Here is a 20,470-nt window from a genome sequence, read left to right on the forward strand (position 1 = left end):
AAAATAAGACAAAAAGAAAAAAACCACTTCAATTGATTCTCAATATCCAAAAAAAAATTTGCCACCGACTTCTTACAGAGAAGTAATAATGTGTCAGTGCGAAACCAATAACTAGATAGAACAGCCACCGACTTCCTACAGAGAAGTAATAATGTCAGTACGAAACCAATAGGGAGAAGAGAGAAGTAATAATGTCCAGAAACCAATAGAGTTCCCTCAAACAGGAGAAACTACACCCTGTTTCGGAGTCCCACGTCACCTAGGAAAGTGCATAGAAATATGTTTATAAAAGCATCTCTAATAATCTATACAAAAACAAAATATTCTCTATAATAGAAAATAAGAAAAAAAAGAAAAAAACCACTTCAATTGATTCTCAATATCCAAAAAAAAAATTTGCCACCGACTTCTTACAGAGAAGTAATAATGTGTCAGTGCGAAACCAATAACTAGATAGAACAGCCACCGACTTCTTACAGAGAAGTAATAATGTCAGTACGAAACCAATAGGGAGAAGGGAGAAGTAATAATGTCCAGAAACCAATAGAGTTCCCTCAAACAGGAGAAACACACACCCGAAACAGGGTGTAGTTTCTCCACAAACAGCCACACAGCCACAATGTCTGAAATAGAGAGTAGTGTTTTCATTACTAAAATAGAGAGCCACAATCTCTGAAATATAGAGAAGTACTGTTTTCATTACTGAAAATAGAGAGAAGTAGTGTTTTCGTTATCTTCTTCAATATCATAAAGTAATATTTCCGAACGTGATCTACAAAATCATGAAACACTATCTGAAGACTATATATATATATATATATATATATATATATAGAGTTCCTTCAAACAAACAGTATCTGAAGACTATATATATATATATATATATATATATAGACCATAGAGTTGCTTCCCTCAAACAGCCACACAGCCACAATGTCTGAAATAGAGAGATAATATTTCCGAACGTGATCTACAAAATCATGAAACATACCGGTAGTGTTTTCATTTTCTTCTTCAATATCATAGTTTTTTTTTATTTATTTATGAATTTAATATCATAGTTAATTGACTCATAATTCCCTCAAAAACTTTTTTCTGTTCATGATATAGTTGGTATACTAATATATATAGTACTATTGTTTTTTTTAATTGAATTGTACTAATATAGTAGTAATGTTTTTTTTTTTTTTTTTTTTGAGAAAAATAGTACTAATGTTTTTTTTATAACAACTAATTTTTTTGAATAGTAAGGGAGGAAAGTGGTTTTAGGTAAATGAAAGAAAAATGCTAGGGCCATGGTGTAAAACCCCCCATTTTCGACCTTCCAATAGAACATGCCATGTTAGAGACTAGGCAATCAAACCTACCCCGCACACAGAATCACTCCTTAAAACATATGGCTACTCCATGAGTATAAGGACTTGTGAGGTGTGGGGAGTAAGGGTCAAAGTTCAAATCTTCAAAAGAGAGCTTTACACACATATATATTTAGATTAGATTAAAGTATAAATTCTATTTAAAAAAAAATTAATTTCCTAAAATAAAATAAAAAACCAAACTTTCAGCTCCCAAATAGGAACCAAACCTCCAGCCACCGGACGACGGATACTGCCATTGTAGAAGGTATCGGAGTGTTAAAAAATCGCCTGAGGCGCCATTTTTCACGTTGTTTGTGAACCCCACCCTCCTCAATCATCTTCCACCAGTACAATCCCTTTTTGTTGGACATATTGATTCGTTGGAATAATGAAACTTTGTATAGTCAATTGCTTTTGTTTGTTGCTAAATATGTTTTTAAGGCTTTGGAATTGCCAGTTTGGATCTTTTTTGATCTTTTGATTTTACGATATTATTGTTTGAACTTTTGCTGTTTGTCAGTCGATTGTTCTTTGTGGTATTGGGTTACAAGTTACAACATGAATTGTGTGAAGGGAGGAAAGTATTCTCTTTTAAAAAAAAAAAAAAATTACCAATGAATTATTACCTTTGTGGTATTTAGGACTATTAGTATATAGAGTCCATTTGAATACAACTTATTTTACTGAAAACTGAAAGCAAAAGTTGCTGAAAAATGAAGTTTTTGGGTTTCGTGAACAGTGCACGGGATTCATTGATGTGCATTGTGCATTGAAGAAAAGTCAGAAATCACGGCTGAAAAAAAAAAAAAAAAAAAAAAAAACCGTAGACGTGGGAAGCACAAAACATGCTTCCCAAACGCACTCATAATAGAAAAATGTGTAGAAGTTACACAATTTTCCCTAAAAATGGCTCATATCAATTTGTGTATAATTGTGTTAATTTACAAAATTGTTACAGTGATTATGTAAATTTACACTGACACTATTCACTTTGTATATAGATCTTTATTCTTTTTTACGTATCTCGATGATAAAGGAAGAGAATGAATGGTAGTTATTGTGTGTAAAGAGAGAAAAACAATTTTAAAAATTAAGAAAAATTAATATTTTAATATAATATAATACAAAATACATAATTTGACGTGGAATTTTAAAAAGTAAATATGTGGGAAAAAAAGAGAGTAGATTCTTATATTAAAATGGACAAATTTTTTTACATAAAGTAATGTGAATGATAATTTGACTCTAATAGAAATACTATCTTGTTAACAATAACAATATAGAGTAAAATTAGAATATATAAATTTAAAATTTTAATCATTCAATTTTAATAATAATAAAATAAATATTTTTATTATCAAAATAGTATTATAAATATTATAGAAAATTCCTACTATTTATAAATATGGTCATAATCTGATGTATAAATAATATGACTCTAACAATGCTTTTTTTTTTTTTTTTTTTTTTTGGGTTTCAAACTTTGCATTGTTGTCCGTGTCACTGTCAACCGTCAATTTTTTTTTTTTTTTTTTTTAAAATAATAATAATACTGATCGGTATGGCAATGGCATCCACATCGATCGACGGCGGACAGAAGCGTTGTAAGCTTCAGGATTTCAGAGGTTCGACTTGGATCCAAACCCCCGTGTGGGCATAAATATTAAATAGCTCGCATTCACATTGATTTTCTTTTTCTTTTCTTTTTTTCCAATTTACAAATTTGATTGTTACTTGGATCTTTTTTTACTTATTTATTATTTAATAATTGATATTCTTTTTTCATTCTTAACCAGCTTCAACTCAGATGAAGCTGTGAGCACAACGATCAGACTGAAAGCTTTTATTTCGAAAGCTTTTTATGGCCTATTGAACAGGTTTGGGTTCTTGGTTTTATCTCTCTATTCCTTTGTTTTTCATTTTTTTTTTCAAGACGATTGGATCATTTTTTGTTTAATAATTGATTTTTTAACTTTTGTTTTCTACGAGTTTCAGCTTAAAAACTGCTGCGATCGAAGTGGTGAAACTAATTTCTAAAGCACTTGTTTACCTACTAACAAGGTTTGGGTTCTCCTTTCTTTTTTTCAAATTTGATTGTTATTTGCCTTTTAGTTTTCTACAAGTTTCAACTTAAATTCGGCTCTTAATTTGTTGAAGGTTTCAATTTTGGAAGCTTTTTATCACCTATTGAACAGATTTGGGTTCTTGTATAAATATGTTCTAATAGGGTCTAGCTTCTGGATATGCATAATTTGGGATTATTTAGATAGGTCAGATAGAGCATATTAGGTCTATTATATTTATCAATATGTAATTGTTAAAATTATTGGTTGAAATTGATTTTTTGATTTTTTTGGGGGGCTGTCTATTCTCATTTGGGATTTGTTTTATGTGAATTGAGTTTCTTAACTATTGCTCAATTCATAATATGTTTTCTTAACTATTGCTCAATTCATGATATGTTTTAGCTATAGAGTTACTCTTTTTTTTTAATGGATTTGATGCAGTCATTGAAGATTAATTTGTTACCACTTCAAAGTTCTTCTAAGGATCTGTGTGTGAAATCAATTAAAGTAAAAATCATTTGTTTTTGAAGTTTTAGTAATGTATGTCCTTAGGTTAAAACGGTTTCAATATGGGTTTTAATTAACATGTTATGGTCAATTTTGTATTCAAAGGCAAAACTGTAATGAATACTAATGCTTGAACTTTGTCCTTCATTGGCCACATTAAACTCCCAAGATGACTCTAGAGATAGAATTGATCTCCATACCAAAGGAAGAGTATACTCACTTCCTAGCTCAGCAAAAGGGAGTTGCTTCTTCCTTCACTTCCACTTTGGCCCGATCAGGTAGTGCATCCTATTGTATTTTATGTTACACTTCTGATCCATGGGTCATTGGAGTCTAAGAAAATAAAACGTAAAATATTTAAGATATCCTAAAAAATCCTAGACTCAACTAAACTTATGAAACTACCAAAATATCTTTAATTCATAGGGATTGCTGGAATTAAATTTTGCTCCTAAATGCAAAATTGACCATAACTTACTTAATAAAATCCCATATTAGAAACTATTTCAACCTAAAGACACACAACTAGGCGTTTAACATCGCATGACTTTTACTTCAACTAGACTTCAAGCCATCCCCACAAAATAAATCTTGAATATGCAAATTTGTAAAGTAGTAACATTTTAATGTTCCATGGCTGCATCAGATATGTTGGTTTGGAACTGTTGTGTTGCTTATCTAATTTCTGGGTTGTTGTGAGGAGTGTGGGTGATTGCCTTTTGGGAATTTATTGACTGAGTGTCAACCATTGTTTTGGTTGCTATTTATTTTTGGTATTGCTCACCGGTGCTGCATCTTATTCACTTGTTTACTTTCTTTGTCTTAATTGGGTGCTTATTGGAATCCAAGGAAGGTATACAACCCAATTTCTTATTCCCCTTTGATATGCTCTCTATTACTTTGATTTGTCTTAAGGGGAGTTATTATGCGCAATGGGCCTAGGCTATTGAGGTTTTTCTTTTGATAGTAAGAAGTTTACTTATCTAAGTGATGATCTCCCTCCTATTATGGATCAGGAGTTGTTTGTAGAAAAGTATGGAATCCAAAATAAGTTGTAGCCAAGTATTTTTGTCCGCTACCAAACTTGTGTGGGACAACCTACAAGCTTAATTCTGGTGTCAATTCTGAGTGCTGAATTTCTATCTTTTTCTTCTTCTATTCTACCAAACTTGTTTTGCTTGGTTGTTTTTGAGCTCTTTGAAGATTTAAGAAAAGAGTTTCCTATTATCATTTTTGGGGCATATTCTGATTAGTATAAAAATTAGCAGAAAGGAAAGGGGAAAAGGCATTTTTGTGTACTGGCATGGTTGTATGTTTTCTTTTAAGTTTTTCAAGTTTCTGTGATATTTAAGGCCAATGATAGATGAGATTTGTGCATCCAATGAAAACATAGTGTGGATGAGATTGGAAAAAAGAGGAAGAAGAGATGGGTTTTATTCCTTTGCCAGTTGGGTTTCTTGTTATGCTTGTTAATTTAAGATAGTCAATGCTAGAGATTTTGACTAGAGTTTATGCCCCTGATGCTGAACTCCTAGTTTTTGTTTTTAATGGGGAGGAAAGAAAAAGGGGGGGGGGGGGGGGGGTAAACAGATGTTGAATTGTTGAAAATTGTCTACGTTGATTTATTTATTTATTTATTTATTTTGATAAGTAATTATTTGTTTGATTGAATGGTGTTTGTGACAAATTTTTCTTAAGATTTAACATTTATTTGTATCTTACAAATTACAATTATATGTTAATTTACTTTAGATTATGTAACCATAACTGGAAATAACATTTATTTGTTTGTTCTTTTCTTAATATGTAACTTTCGCTTCTAGTTTTTTCCCCACCGAAGGAAATAAATTCAAATACTTTTTAACCATATAAATGATCCAAACAAGGGATTAAAAACCCATGAATTGCCAAAAAAAAAGAAAAAGAAAAAAGAAAAAAGAATTGCAAAATAATTATTTCCAAATCCCTTGATTGATTTGAAATCCAAATCCTAAATCTAAATCCATGCTCCCAAATGCAGCCAAGGGGTTGGGATCCTTTAATATTTTTATGTTAGCAAGGCCTGGCTGTGCTATTAAATTATCATATATCCATGATACCAGGCTTCACTAAACTTAGCTTAGAAATCCCAAGCACTAGATTTGTGCATGTCTATTAACTAGGAGGTTCATCACTTCTAATTTAATTTACTTTGAATGCCAAGAGTCTAGTAGCTTAGTAGCATTGATTGGTCTCCTTTATGAGGAAAAGCATAGTTCAAATCAGCCTTCATATGTTTTCTTTAGTATCTTTCAAAAATACCTGCAATTTTCCATGGAAATCTCTACTTCAGATCTTCCTTTTGCTTTCAAGATTCTCAAAACCAAGAAACCTTCTTCCTATGCTTTCTTCAGAGTGCCCTCTATGACAGCAATGCTCAATGAAGTAATTTTAGTATAGGTTTTTTTGGGGTAATTACAGATGAGATAACCCACCTAAGAGTAGAACTATTTTCACCTTGACTACCCATGGTTCAAAATTTAGCACTTTGCCTACCTGAGATTAGCTTTGTTAGGCTTTTGTACTTTTTAGATGAAAACAAACATAAAATGAATATAAAAAACTAGGGATTGAAATTTTTACAAAAATGGATGAACATTACAAATGAAGATCCCTAGCCAATTCCAAAGTTTTGGGGCTAAGGTTTGGTTGTTATTTTTTATATTTTCAACGTCAATTACTAATGCATATATGTGGAATAGTAAGTCTTATATCGGACCTATTGCTTATTGAATGACTTCAATTACAAACTCACCACTGCACAGTCACACACATATATAAAGACTGAATTTTAAGAATTCTTGATGAGACAAATTGTCAAAGATTATTTCTTGTAGCAAGGGTGAATGAAATTATATTGTTAGTGGCTTGTTCATCTTTTCATCTTGAATTGCAGTCATTGTGGTAGGTTTGGTAGAGAAACCTAATAAATTTGAAGGGATTTACCTTTGTTTTTTGGAAGTTAAGTGGATTTTGATTTTCTTATGTTTGGAAGAAAAAGTAACATCAAAGCTGAAGGGTTTCTTGTTTGTGTATGTGCCAGTAATGAAGCACTCTCTTTCATTGAAGCATTTCACGTGCTTCTTGATGACCTTGCCTTGTTTCCGACTACCTTAATTGGTTTACACTTTCAAGTTTTGGGCGTCTCGCCACTTCATACACATTTTGCTATCGTCTTGCTTTTCTTCATGGCTACAATCATCCATTGCATTGCATATATGGAGATTAAACTACAACCTCAAGATGCTGGGTGCCTTCCTGTATTGAAGTTCATTTGTTTGGTTTCTGGAATTATTGCTATTGAGCTACTCTTCGCAATAATCATCTCTCCCTTTTGGCTATTCATGGTAAATTTATGCCCAATCCTGATCTTGGGGGTACTGCGTCATTTGTACCAACAAATTTATCAATGTGTACTCAATGCAATATGTAGCTTGTTTAAAAAGATTTGTCAATTAGTTGATCAAATATATGACTGGGGGTCCTTCAGAAATTCCAGTAAGCAGCTTCTCAAGCATTTTCTTCAAGGGGGAAGGAAGACAATTGATGAGGACAACAAAGAGCTCAAGGAAAAAGAATATTAAATATACTAAGATTCAAGAATTATGGTCTAGTTTTAATGTTGGACATTCTTAGCACCTTTGATAGGTTATTTTAGCTATTATTGAGTCTTAGTAATGAGTCTTTTAGGTTGGGAAGTTGTTGGATCAGTTGTAATTAAGTTTACTAGAATAAGGGCAATTTGGTAATTTTTGGAATGGGCTATCCTTGGCTACCAAAGGCCCATGAGTCTTATTTAATGTCTTGAGTCCTTGGATTCCAAATGTGTCCCAGACCATTGACGTTTACTATTGAATTGCAAAGGAGACAGAGAAGGAAATTGGCTTTTAGAGAGAATCATTGTCCATTTGCCTACAATAGGACCCCCCAATAAACTTTCCAGGCAAGCATTATTAGAATGATAGAATCATGGTGGTGATCAGCAGTGTTTCACAGTTCCACATCCTAGGATGCACTTTGGCCTCCTTTAGAGTTTAGAAATTTAAACAGTTAGTGATTGTCTAGAACTCATATTGATTCAAAGTTTTACAATCTTGAACTTGTACTAACTGATTCCAGTCATGGATGGAATAGCCTCAGTTGAAGTTTCCAAACCTATTGATGGTGTTTTCTTTCCCCCATAGTTCTTATATATTCCACAGGTTGGGCCACTGTAACAAAGGTATATACATATTCACATAGATGACATGCACACATGCATGCTTACTCACATACTCGGACAAATACAAGATAGTGAATTTATATTTGGTGGAAATTTGTAAATAAAAGTAAAACACATAATGAGAAGAGTAGGCACTATAAACATACAATTATAGGAAAAATGAAAAAGGTACGAAATGTGGCATACTTCAACATCAGTTACAACAGTTCCATCAAAGAGGATGGCATGAATCCTTCCAATAACCTAAACTAAAAAACAAAAATCCATCACTTTATTGTAATAAAATCTAACAGAGAGATGCTCTAAAATCTATATTGTATACATACCACAAGGAGAGTGTTAATATGCTCCATGATGTATTTTACAAAGTTTCTGTTTTGGGCTAATAACGTATTCTACAAAGTAATCATTTACTTTCCTATGGCCGAACTATAGAGCTACATAGTTTAATGTTGGATCTTCCAGGAAATTCTTTTTTTCCACAAAAGCATCCCAAAAAAAAAAATGTAATATTAATTTGTGAAGACATATTGGATGTAACACAAGTTTTTTTTTTTTTTTTTTTTTTTTTTAATGATAATTTAATAGTTAAAATAATATGTAAGGTTGAATTTATTCAACCATCTAATTGGCTTTATTCCGTGCCAAATTTGTTTGTAATTCAGCATTTAGTAACCCTGTATTTAGGTGGGTTTGATGTAAGGGTAGTGAGTGAGATAGAGTGAAGATTGCTCAAGAGTGTGCAAGAAAACAGAGACTCGCGGCTAGGACTCGTGGCTAGGACTCGCGGCTGGGACTCGCGGGTGACTCGCGGCTGCAAGCCGCCAGAAGCAGCACACGTGCCAAGCATGCTGGAAGATGAACAGTCATGCTAGCTGGAGCACTACAGGACAAAACAGGACAACTGGCCATACGGTTATCTCGCGACTGGATCTCGCGACTTAGTCAAGCCGCGAGGTCAAGCCGCGAGCCACCCCTGTTTTTGTAAAACCTGACGTTTCACATTCCTCTCCCACTCCAGTATAAATACCCCTTTTACCCACGATTGAAAGAGAGCTTCCAGAGAGAATTTTGAGAGAGAAACCCTAAAGAAAAAACCAGATTGTTTCACCCACAATCTCTACCTTAGAGTCTCTTCAAATTCCTCAACTCTCTTCCTCTCCATTGTCAAATCTTTGAGAGACATTATACCAAACCAGGTTCTCACCATCATCATTATTGTGAGACTGCTGTTTGGATTTCTGGGAAGCAGTTAGGAAGGAACCAATCTTCATTGGTTGATGCTACGGTCTAGTAGCGGAATCCGGGAAGCTAGAAAAAAAAAAAGTTCGGCGCAACCTCGTTGGAGCAAGAAGCTTGGAGGGCTTAGGTGCATTGGGTAGATTAGGCTTGGAGGGTCTATTGCTGTCCTTGTATCCCAACTGTATTTTCTAGTGGATTGTTTACCGCTTGGAGGGCGGCGGAGAGGTTTTACGCCGAGGGTTTCGGTTTCCTCTTCGATAACACATCGCGTGTTGTCTTTGTGTTTGCATCTTCCTTCCTCTCTATCTTTGCCTTTTATTATCTGTTGTGGATTTTATTTTGTTATGGCTTAGATAGGTTTTAACCAATTTCATATTATAGCATATGTTAAGTTTCCGCACACTAGTTGTTTGACATATTGCTTGAATTGGGTAAGTTGTAATTTGAGGGTCTAAACGTTCAAAGGTCTTTTTACACGTTTTTGAACTTTCATAATGGAAAAGAGGATATTTGTTCCCCTAAAAAGAAGAGGATGCTATGTCACTGAGCTACCAAACTCTTGACAACCGATAAGTAGCGTTACTGTCACTTATATACTTCAATTTCTACTTCTTATCTTACAGTTCCAACCAAGTGCTCTTAAATCAGGAAATTGGGTCTATTGAAAATTTCAGCATTGTTTAGAACATACAGTTTTTAGGTCTAGCCCTTGATTCTCCTCTAGAGTGTAATCCTCTGAACTTATGTCAACAAAGTTGATAGTACCATAGCGCTTATTCCTCTCCCTGATCACGTTGACCTCACATTGTAATGGACTAAAACACGTCAAATATACAAAATCACCAAATTCACAAATTGCCACATTTTACACACAAATCAACCAACATGATACGTATAAGCTAAAAAGAAATGTACAAACAGGTCCTTGAAGGTAGTCCTCCTGCATGCTAAGCAAGGCAGTCCCCATCATAGAGCATTTTAATTGTCCAATTCTATGGTGATTGTTTTCATTTTCTTTCTTGGCTGTTAAGGGATCTGCAGTAGCCTCACTTGTAGCACGAATTGGATATCCATTCCAGCACAAATTTAATTAGTGAAACCAAGAAAACTATCTTCAATTCTTTGTGTCACTAATCAAAATTGTCAAATTAGTTTACACCCAAAGTTAATTTTATCAAATAATGAAGGAAAAACATTAATTACAATAACAACATCTTAGTTCCAAAACTTGGGAGTTGGCTATCTTGCAAATCCTCAACAAACTAATCAAGGTCGATTACATAAATTCTTTTTCACCATTCTATCATATCCAAAGTCATATTCTCTTGTGAAAAACATAATAATACTGTGAAAAGAAATGAAACCCAATATTCTGTTTTCAATGAGAATTACCTTCTTCTTCCTTCTTTTTTTTTTTTTTTTTTTTTTTTTTTTTTTTTTTGTACAAACCAAAACAAAAAAGAACAAGTAAAGTTTGAAAGATGAAATAGGTGAATATGTAAGATAAAATTTAGAGTATAGTAGAAACAAAAAAAAAAAACATAAACATATCTTCAACCATAGTTGTTTAAGTGTTTAGAGAAAAAGAAAGCTCAATATACGATAGTGTATATATAAAAGGTGTCTTCTAGTTTATGATCTTTACTTTACATATTTCCTTTTGATGGAGACAGGCTATATATATAGGCTAGACTAGGGACCCTTTTAAATTGAGATTTGTTCCATAATCTCGTTCCATCAAGGAGTTTAAAACTTGTAACTTCAAGGTGTTTATTAACCAAAGGGGTTATGGCAATTGAGAATTACTTAGAAATTGTTATTCACCATAATGTTTTTCACAAATAAAATCCTTAAGACATGAGTTTTCATTTATCATTTAAATGTGGGCCACATAAAGTTTTCTTAATGTCTTACATTCTCCCACTTGGCCCACTTGAGCTTTGAATTACTTGATAAATGGTATTAACTTAAATATGGCCATGATCTTACTCATGTCAACTAGTTGTGAAATGCTCCCACTCAAATAAAAAATCTAATGCATGAATCATGGCGGTAATACCCTCAATTATAATGAGTACTTCCTTCCATGTATTATAATGTATAGTAATCCTTACAAGAGTACTTTATGAGCAATTAATTCTTTATGAATGGACTACCTATTAGCCATTTGGGTCTTCTTTTATACATCCCCATGGATATATCATCCTTATATATCTCCACTATCTAACTTAATATATATACTTTATGTGCACAAAATAAAAATCATATATTTTCTTCTCCAAAAATAACCAAATATGTATTCAAAACATAGAATAATTAGACAGAAATTAAACACTAAATGAGCTAACAAGTTCCATATGTCCAAAAGACTTTTATACTGCTGTTAGGGGCGTCTTTCGTCGCCCATATGATGTTAGGGGAGTCAAGACCGAGACTCGACTTTAGTCTTGGAATATGGCCCAAAGGCTATCGGTGAAGTGTAAAAGACCCATTTTGCTCAAAGTCTAGGTTGCATCCAACAAATATTATAATAAGGCCCCAAAATACCTCTTGCCAAAATAAGCTAGCACAAAGGGTGGCCCACCACAATGAGTGCTTAAATAATAGTCTAGCGGTAAGCAAGAGAAACATCCAACGATAGATGTTTGGAAAACCAATAAATTTTTTTGCATAGTAAAAATTATGCATTTCCTCCTTAGTTAGTTAATATAAAAGTGAGCCCATTATAAAAAGTACATGAGGAAAAATTGTCCAGCAGTGAATATGATAGACCTCCAATGGTAGATGTTGACAGATTAATAAGTGTATTTACATGATAAAAATCATATATTTTCCTCATTATTATTAAGTTAACATAAGGGAAAATTTCTATAGTATCTAAGACATTATAACTTTCATCATAATAACAATAAATAAGGATTAAAGGCTTCATAATTACAAATAAAAGATGAAAAAATAGGATGCAATGAAGGGAGAGAGAGATTCTAGCTCAATGCAGTAAATGTTCAACTAAGATTTTAAGGGGAATATATATGTGTAGGGCATGAATGGGGTAGTGTAGATTACTTTGAGTGAGTGGACATTTAAGCTTGTGGTGGTGTGATGGAATTAATGTTGAGGCTAAGGCTTTAATGGATAAAGAGTTGTTTGTGACTTATTAGGAAGCATTTATGGGTTGTGAATATGCAGAAAAAGAAAGGAATGTTTGAGGCTAAGTGAGTATGGGTTAAGGGGAATGATTTATGAGTTTTGGGAGAGTTGAACCACAAGCAAGATGACAAGAAGATTAGAAATTTCAGAGGGGTTTTTTAGTGTCTTGTGGGTTGATATGCTTAGGCTTTTATAGGGGAGTTTAAGAGAGCATTAATTAGCAAAAGTCCAAAACATAGGACTGATTCAGGGGCAGAATAGCTGATATAATTATCCTAGGATTTGGCCTAAAATGAGAGATTTGCTTTTGAGGCTATTTTGCTTCTTTGGACAATGTCACACATGGGTAAAAATCAACATAATCTTGCATTGGATTGTGTTCAGCCAATGGGATTAAGGCAAGTATTAAGGAGGAATCCTAGTACTACAACTGAGATTTGGACCCTAGGAAGTAGGATTCAACACCCTAAGCCAAGTGTCAAAGTTTAAGTCCACTTCAGAGGGTTTTGCTGGAGATCCCTTTATGCCCTCCAAACCACATGTTTCCAAATTTTCCCCTTTCGGATTCATAGGCTTGGTTCATGAACCAATTACATACATTTTTAGTAATAAAATAAATTATTTGGTTGAGAATTTCATGAGTTTGGAGGTCTTGGTTATGGCTTCCTTGAGTTGTGACCAAAACTTGGGGAAGAATGGTATTTATTGCCCATTAGCCTTTAGGTGCCAGCTTTTGGTATTGTTCACATCAGACTTGGCAGTGGGACATGTGGCCAGCTCCTAATTTGGTTTAGGAGCTTGGTTGCCTCTTGAGGTGACCTCTAGTGGAAGGTAGAACTGAATGGAGTTTTCCAGCGAGGCTAGTTTACACACATGGGCTGTTTTGGCTGAGATTTCATATTGGGCTTGGCCATGAGGGCTGAGTATTTTGGTAGGCCTCTGACTTGGTGGTTCTCTCCACTTAGGCCTATCATTTTGCTTTCTCTTTGTGAGCCTTACAAAATGGACAAAGCTACCATATATTGCCATGGATTTTTATTCCACATGGGCTTTAGTTGTTAGAAATAAAATGAATCTATGAGCTTTAAAAAATATTTATGGTAGGTTTTGGGTATTAATTTCCATGAGTTTTAAATAACAACTTGTATAGTTTCTCATAATTTTTGCTATGGATTATTTTTGTAAATGATATTTTTCTTTGGGGCTTTTAAATAATAACCTCCAATATTTCTTGAGAATAATATTTACCATGGGTTTTAAATAGAGGCAATATCCATCGGTTTCAAATAAAATATGGTAACAACCACTATAGCGGAATAATGTGATATTCTCATGGGTTTTTCTATAGATAATCATAATATGCTTGTAAGGTGAATAATTATCATGAGTTTTGGAAATAGATATTAAGAATGTATAAGATAAATAGTGAACATATGTTCTTATATAAATTCCATGAGCTTGTAGTATGTTATGAAATAAATAGATGTCATGGGTCTAAAATAAATAATCATAACTTTCCATGGACTTTTATATTAGTAACACTAATTCATAATTCTCCATGAGCTTGATAAATGTTTGACATGGGTCTTGGAAAAATGAATAGTGTTACATAACATAAATAGTTACCATGAGTTTATAATATGGTATGAAATAAATAAATATTATGGTTTAAGATAAATCATAACTTTCCATGGGTTTTTATATTAGTAACACAAATTCATAATTCTCCATGGGCTTGATATATGTTTGCCATGAGTTTTGGAAAAATGAATAGTGTCACGTAACATAAATGGTTACCATGGGTTTTATAAGATAGATTTCATAGGCTTAATAGGTTTAAGAACTTAAAACGTTGTTAATCATTGGACTTTAAGTGAAATACTTATGATATAGAATTTTGCCAAGTATTGATAACTTTGGACTTTTTACAAAATAGTGCCAAGTAACTAGCTTGAGCTTTTAACATTGCCAATGAGAATTGAGTTTTTGATACATTGCCAATAAGGATTGGGCTTTTGAAATATTGCCAAGCATTAGTAGCCTTAGGCTTTAAAAAAGAATGTGATGTGTGAAGTGGGCTCGTAGGGCCAATTTTGGGCTTAGCCAAATAATGATAATTAAAATTGGACAAAATATGAGTTTTTTTGGGTTTTTTGTGATAATTTATATCATGACCCAATTTAGATAATGAGATATGAAATATTTGTAATTAACATAATAATGGAGCAAAAAAATATTTAGGAAAACCCAATAACTTATTAGTTGTATTTGAAAATAAATAGGTGGTACTTAAATAAAATTAGGTGTAAAAAAAAAGTACCCTAACAACTACTTTGCCAGCAAACCTTTAGTTATGAAATTAACATATATTAGCTCAATAATTTTAACACAATGGAGACTTTCAATTTCTTAAAATTCTCTTTTAGACTGAGTTACTTAATGTCAATATGTTTATTTCGGCTTTCACAATCATTGTCCTTAGAAAAGAAAATTATAGCCAAGTTATCTTTAAAATCTTTAAAGGTCTCGTCATAAAATCAACAACCTTAAGACCTATCCATAATGTCTGTCTTATAGCTTCATAGCATATAGGATATCTTACATGACAAAATCAAATCACTACTTCCAACTGGTATGTCATTCATATTTAGGCCTAAAAACAATGCATTTACTCCCATTGATCTTAAAGTATATACATCGATTAACAATGTGTCCAGTAAAACCAAATGGCACAACAAAGTTGGTGAACCTTTATATGCCATTAGTGGGATACCTATATGCCTTAACTGTTAACATAAAACTTTTATTGGGAGTCAAACCTTATGGATCTTGTAAATTAATATTAATAGCTTTCACAAAACCTTTAGCTTTATAAGAATAAATTCCCAAGTTCTTACTCTTGAGCTATTAGATCACTCTCACTCTCATACTCAATTTCTCATTTGACATATTTATTCAATGAGATGGGTGGTTCATCCACATGAGTACCAAAACAAAGATCCACAAACCCAAACAAAATAAACTTTAATGCTATGAAACTTAAACTTTAATTCTAAATTAACCAATGTCTATTTTGTAGTAAATTCGACCTTCCTATGGGCAAAGGCGCATCATGCATGAATTTACTATAAAACTTTAATCATAAAAACTAGTAAATATAACACTAAGAATCAAATTTTCCATACCCATGGGCCTAGGAAAAATCGCATATGAATGCTACATTCACCATTTTATTCCAATTAAATCATAAAAATAATAACCTCCCTATGGGGCCAAGTCATTATCTTCATGAATTAATTGCCACTTAGATGCCTTTATTCCTAATGAAGTCTTGTAAAAATTTCTTGATGTGATTATCATCATGACTTAAGATGCTATGGCCACTTCTAAGTCATTCTGATATTCACCACTTCAAATAGCATCATAAAGATCAACCAATCCTAATATTGATCATGACAATATGCACTCCAAAATGACATGAAATAATATTTCAATACATGATAAGTGCAAAGAAACCTAAAATGCACATAAATAAATTACTCACATCAATGATCCAAATCTCATATGTAACAATAAACTTTATGAAATAATTGCAAACTTACATGCAACACGTTTATCCTCATAATTTATTGTAAAAACGTTATGGTCTCCAAAACATGGTGATCATTTGTGTTATCATGCCAAATATATTGATCCACAATAAATGGTCCCTAAAGCAATTCAATATTGAAAATTGTAAAAAAATCAAGATGAGACATTTTTGTCATATGAGCCACCATACGGTCATAAATTATTTGCCAAATAATTAAGATTTTTTTTTTAATCCAAGAAACAAACATAAATACTCAAATGAGCATTTGATGAATAACAAAATCAAAATCAAATTTTACAAACACTTTAAGTGCCTTGGCATGTATTTTAGTCGAATTACCAACTAGCTAGTCCACATTAGCATATTGTAAAATACTACATGTGGACAATTTAAGATTAGAGAAAACAAAATCCTTGAGTCATACATGTAATGAAAAACAAAAACATGCAACGTAACTACTAGTGAACATGTCTAGTTCTATATAGATAATAATCACGTGGATTTCAAATTAATACTTCCAATCTCAAAACTCAATGGTAATTCATTACACAAATATCAATAAAGATGCAAAACAAAACTTGTTCTCTAGGATTTAGAGCACACATGCACTATATTTGCATTCAGGACAACTTAAATTTCATCTCAAAATTAAATTAGTGCATACAAACTTTTACCATGGATGGTACAAATATATCATGATTGGAAAAAATAGAAATTTCTCAAACTAATATCACCAAACAACATAGCATGAAGAATGGCTCTGATACCAAATGTAAGATAAAATTTAGAGTATAACGGAAACCAAAAAAAAAGAAACATAAATATATCTTTAACCATAGTTGTTTAAGTGTTTAGAGAAAAAGAAGGTTCAATATACAGTAGTGTATATATAAAATGTGTCTTTTAGCCTATGGCTTTTACCTTACATATTTCCTTTTGATGGAGACAGGCTATTTACATGGGCTAAACTAGGGACCCTTTTAAATTGAGATTTGTTCCATAATCTTCTTCCATCAAGGAGCTTAAAACTTGTAACTTTAAGGTGTTTATTAACTGAAGGGGTTATAGCAATTGAGAGTTATTTAGAAATTGTTATTCACCATAACGTCTTTCACAAATAAAATCCTTAAGACATGAGTTTTCATATATTTATCATTTAAATGTGGGCCACATAAAGTTTTCTTAACATCTTACATTATAGAGATTAGAGATAGAGACTCACCACCGGGCTGGTATATAGGAAAGCATGTGAATGTATGAAGAGCATGAGAAAAAGGGGGAATCCAGAAGCAAAGAAAAAAGTAAATTTGATAGGTATTGAAGATTCTTTCACTACGTTACAAAAAATTGCCTTCCAGCAACCTTTTTGGTGGATTTTAATTTGTCACAAAAACAAAACCTTCTCATAAAAACAGGACATTAACTTAAAAATTTATTGTTTCGTGAGTTCAAAACACGGAATATTGCTTGATAGGTAAACAAATATACAGTGTATATGTTTTTCTTTTTCGGAGTTACAGTATTTCTTTTGATATTAAATTTTTTATCTAATATCCCCAAAGAGACTGCAAAGCATTTTTTTTTTTTATTCCTATACATAATAAACAAAAGAGTATAAATCAATTTATATAATGCCATTACCCAATGTCAGTCCCACTAATAGAGAATGTCGTTGTGAGGTACGATTGCTGTCTTAAGTCCCAACCTTTGTTACTTTTGCATTAAGCACCAATGCAGCACCATAGTATAGATTAAACAATATAAATTATTGGTTCATAAACTCTGAAGCAATTTATAAGTTCTAACAGCAGCAATACCTTAGTTACAAATTTTTGGGACGAGTTCTCAACAAATTAGTTAGGATCAGCTACATATATTATTTTCCTCCATTTTATCCTATCATAATTCATACAATTTGTTTCTTCTCTAATTGAAATGTTATTTTTTATTACTTCAATAAATGATATTTTTGGACTTCTTTTAACTTTTTTTTGTTCCTGGCTTGTTTGATTTCAAAAAGTGGTGTATTAGTTTTCATTTTCTTTGTTCTATATTCAAATCTTAAATTTGAATATAGAAAAAGACACTTATTTTCACATTTGGTAGTGTTTGTTAAATTGTTTTGAATACATAATTTTGGTATAGAATATATCATACCTAGTGATAGGGCAAAAATGTATTGATCCATTGCAAATTAATTAAGTCAATTTAACATGCAAAACGTATTAGCACAAACAAATCACCAAATAACTAAATACAGCGGAAATTAAATTTGACATGGGTGATTTGTTTACGAAGTGGGGAAACCACTGAGGCAAAAATCTCACCGGGTGATTTTAAGGTCACCACTCCCAAGAATCCACTAATCAATAATCAAGCGATTACAAGTAAAAGGAATCTTATCAACTACCCCTGGCCTATCCCAAATTACCAACCTACAATTGAATCTTCACTCCAATACCTAATTAGACTTGATCTTGTAGTGGCACTCTTTTTGTTCAATGCATAAATCGCAGTACGTGACTAACCAATGATGCACGAATCCAAGTACGTGACTGACACCGATAACTTGAAGAAGATGTTGGCTGCAAAGTTCTTTAGTTCATCAACGATGAAGATTAGGAAGCTCCTTGGTTACAAAACCCTTGACGTAAAAATACAGTAGCTTCTTTCAGAGAGAATAAAACACTAGGTCACTCAATGCATATGCGATGCGACGGCCTTTAAAACAATCTTTATATATGTCTAGGGTTGTGAGAAAAGAAACACTATACAAATATACAAGCATGGGCCAAAAATCAAATTTGGAATTTCTGATTTCGTAAGTCTCGACAGAAATAGCTTGTGTCAAGCTTCGACTTTAAATCTCGATAGAAGTCTTTCTGTAGAGATTGTTGTCGAGATTGCTATCGAGCTTTAATGAACAGCTCTTCTTCACTTGTTTCTTGGTCAGATCTTCATGGTTTTATCACTTGACTTGAACTCTTATTTCTTAAAGTACTAAACCCATCCTAGATCTACCAAATTACAAGTAAAGTATATTTTGTCAAAGGATTAGCCAATTACATAAAATATGTCCTTAACAATCTCCCTCTTTGGCAATCCGTGACAAAATCATAACAAAATAAATAATCATGAGAGAAGTCTTAAATCAATAAACTCATAACCACTTGTTGTATTACAAACTAAATATATCCTTATTACAAAATAAATATATCCTTACTACAAACTCTTGAAAAACTTTGCAATAAGAGAATTCATGGCAAGATAGACTTTCACAACCTGTCTTTCTGAAACACTTAAACAAAACTCATCAAGGTATCATGTGTCAAACAGAAATAAAGATTGCAAACATAAAGAAACATGCATATAAAGATAGAGAAAAAACAACACATGTAAAGGTAGGTGAAGAGAAACATACATCATCATCATATATGAAAATAAGTACAATGTATGTAAATATAATGGTCACAAAAACAAGAGGCTAATGTAATAAAAGAAGAAAAAACATAAAATCCTCACTACATCCCTCAAAAACTATGAATACTCCCCCTATCAAAAATGTCCTATACTAACTCTCCTCCTAAGTACAAGACTACTTTCAAAACCATAACTACTCCCCCTTTTTGTCACGAATGACAAAGGGCAAGTCACTGAGAGGTTGTCATCTCGTCATCACCAGAAGAGCTAGCACCATCCTTTTCATCCTCGTCCTCATCGTCGTTGTCCTCAAAAGGAGAAGCTGTGGGATGCTCTAGAGAAGAAGAGGGAGCAAAACCAGCCATACGAGCCTGCTGGCGAGCAATGCGACCCATTTAGGTGTTCATCCGACACATCTCATCAGTGAGATAGTCTAGACGACCACCAAAGTCAGCCTGCATCCTCTGGAGCTGCTCCATGATAGCCTCGAGGGTCACACCACTAGTCGTAGAGGTAGAAGGGGCTGAAGAAGATGAAGCCGAAGATGGTGAAGTTGCAGGAGCCGCAGGATCGGTCGTCTTAACGCGTGGCCGCTTCGACTAAAGCTGAGCCTTACTCCACCGGACAGAACTAGCGTTGATGGCACCCATGACAATGAAGAGAGGAGAGAGAGGAATAGGAATGGAGAAGTGCTGAAGGATCCACGTGATAGCCAAAGGAAAGATGAGCTTATCACGAGTAGCGGTATCCTGATAGACATCAATAATAGATGTGATGAAATGAGAGGGAAAATCAATGGTAAGATCCTCCATCAAAGAAAGAAGAAAACAAGCATACGGCTCAGTGATGGAGTAATAGTGAGACAATGGTGTGA

At 33.0% G+C, this 20,470-nt stretch overlaps 1 long non-coding RNA gene across 2 annotated transcripts; it reads left to right on the forward strand.

Moving 5' to 3' along the window:
- The first annotated feature begins 899 nt into the window (after positions 1-899).
- On the forward strand, positions 900-8,079 carry LOC115962912. 2 transcript variants are annotated; one of them, XR_004085636.1, is made up of 4 exons: positions 900-993; positions 3,155-3,235; positions 3,354-3,419; positions 7,014-8,079. It is a non-coding gene; the product is annotated as an uncharacterized LOC115962912 (long non-coding RNA). The 2 variants fall into 2 exon arrangements; XR_004085635.1 differs by lacking the exon at positions 900-993 and adding an exon at positions 2,909-2,983.
- The last annotated feature ends 12,391 nt before the right edge of the window (positions 8,080-20,470 follow it).

Source organism: Quercus lobata, chromosome 10, assembly GCF_001633185.2.
Source record: "Quercus lobata isolate SW786 chromosome 10, ValleyOak3.0 Primary Assembly, whole genome shotgun sequence".
NCBI classification, from domain to species: Eukaryota; Viridiplantae; Streptophyta; class Magnoliopsida; order Fagales; family Fagaceae; genus Quercus; species Quercus lobata.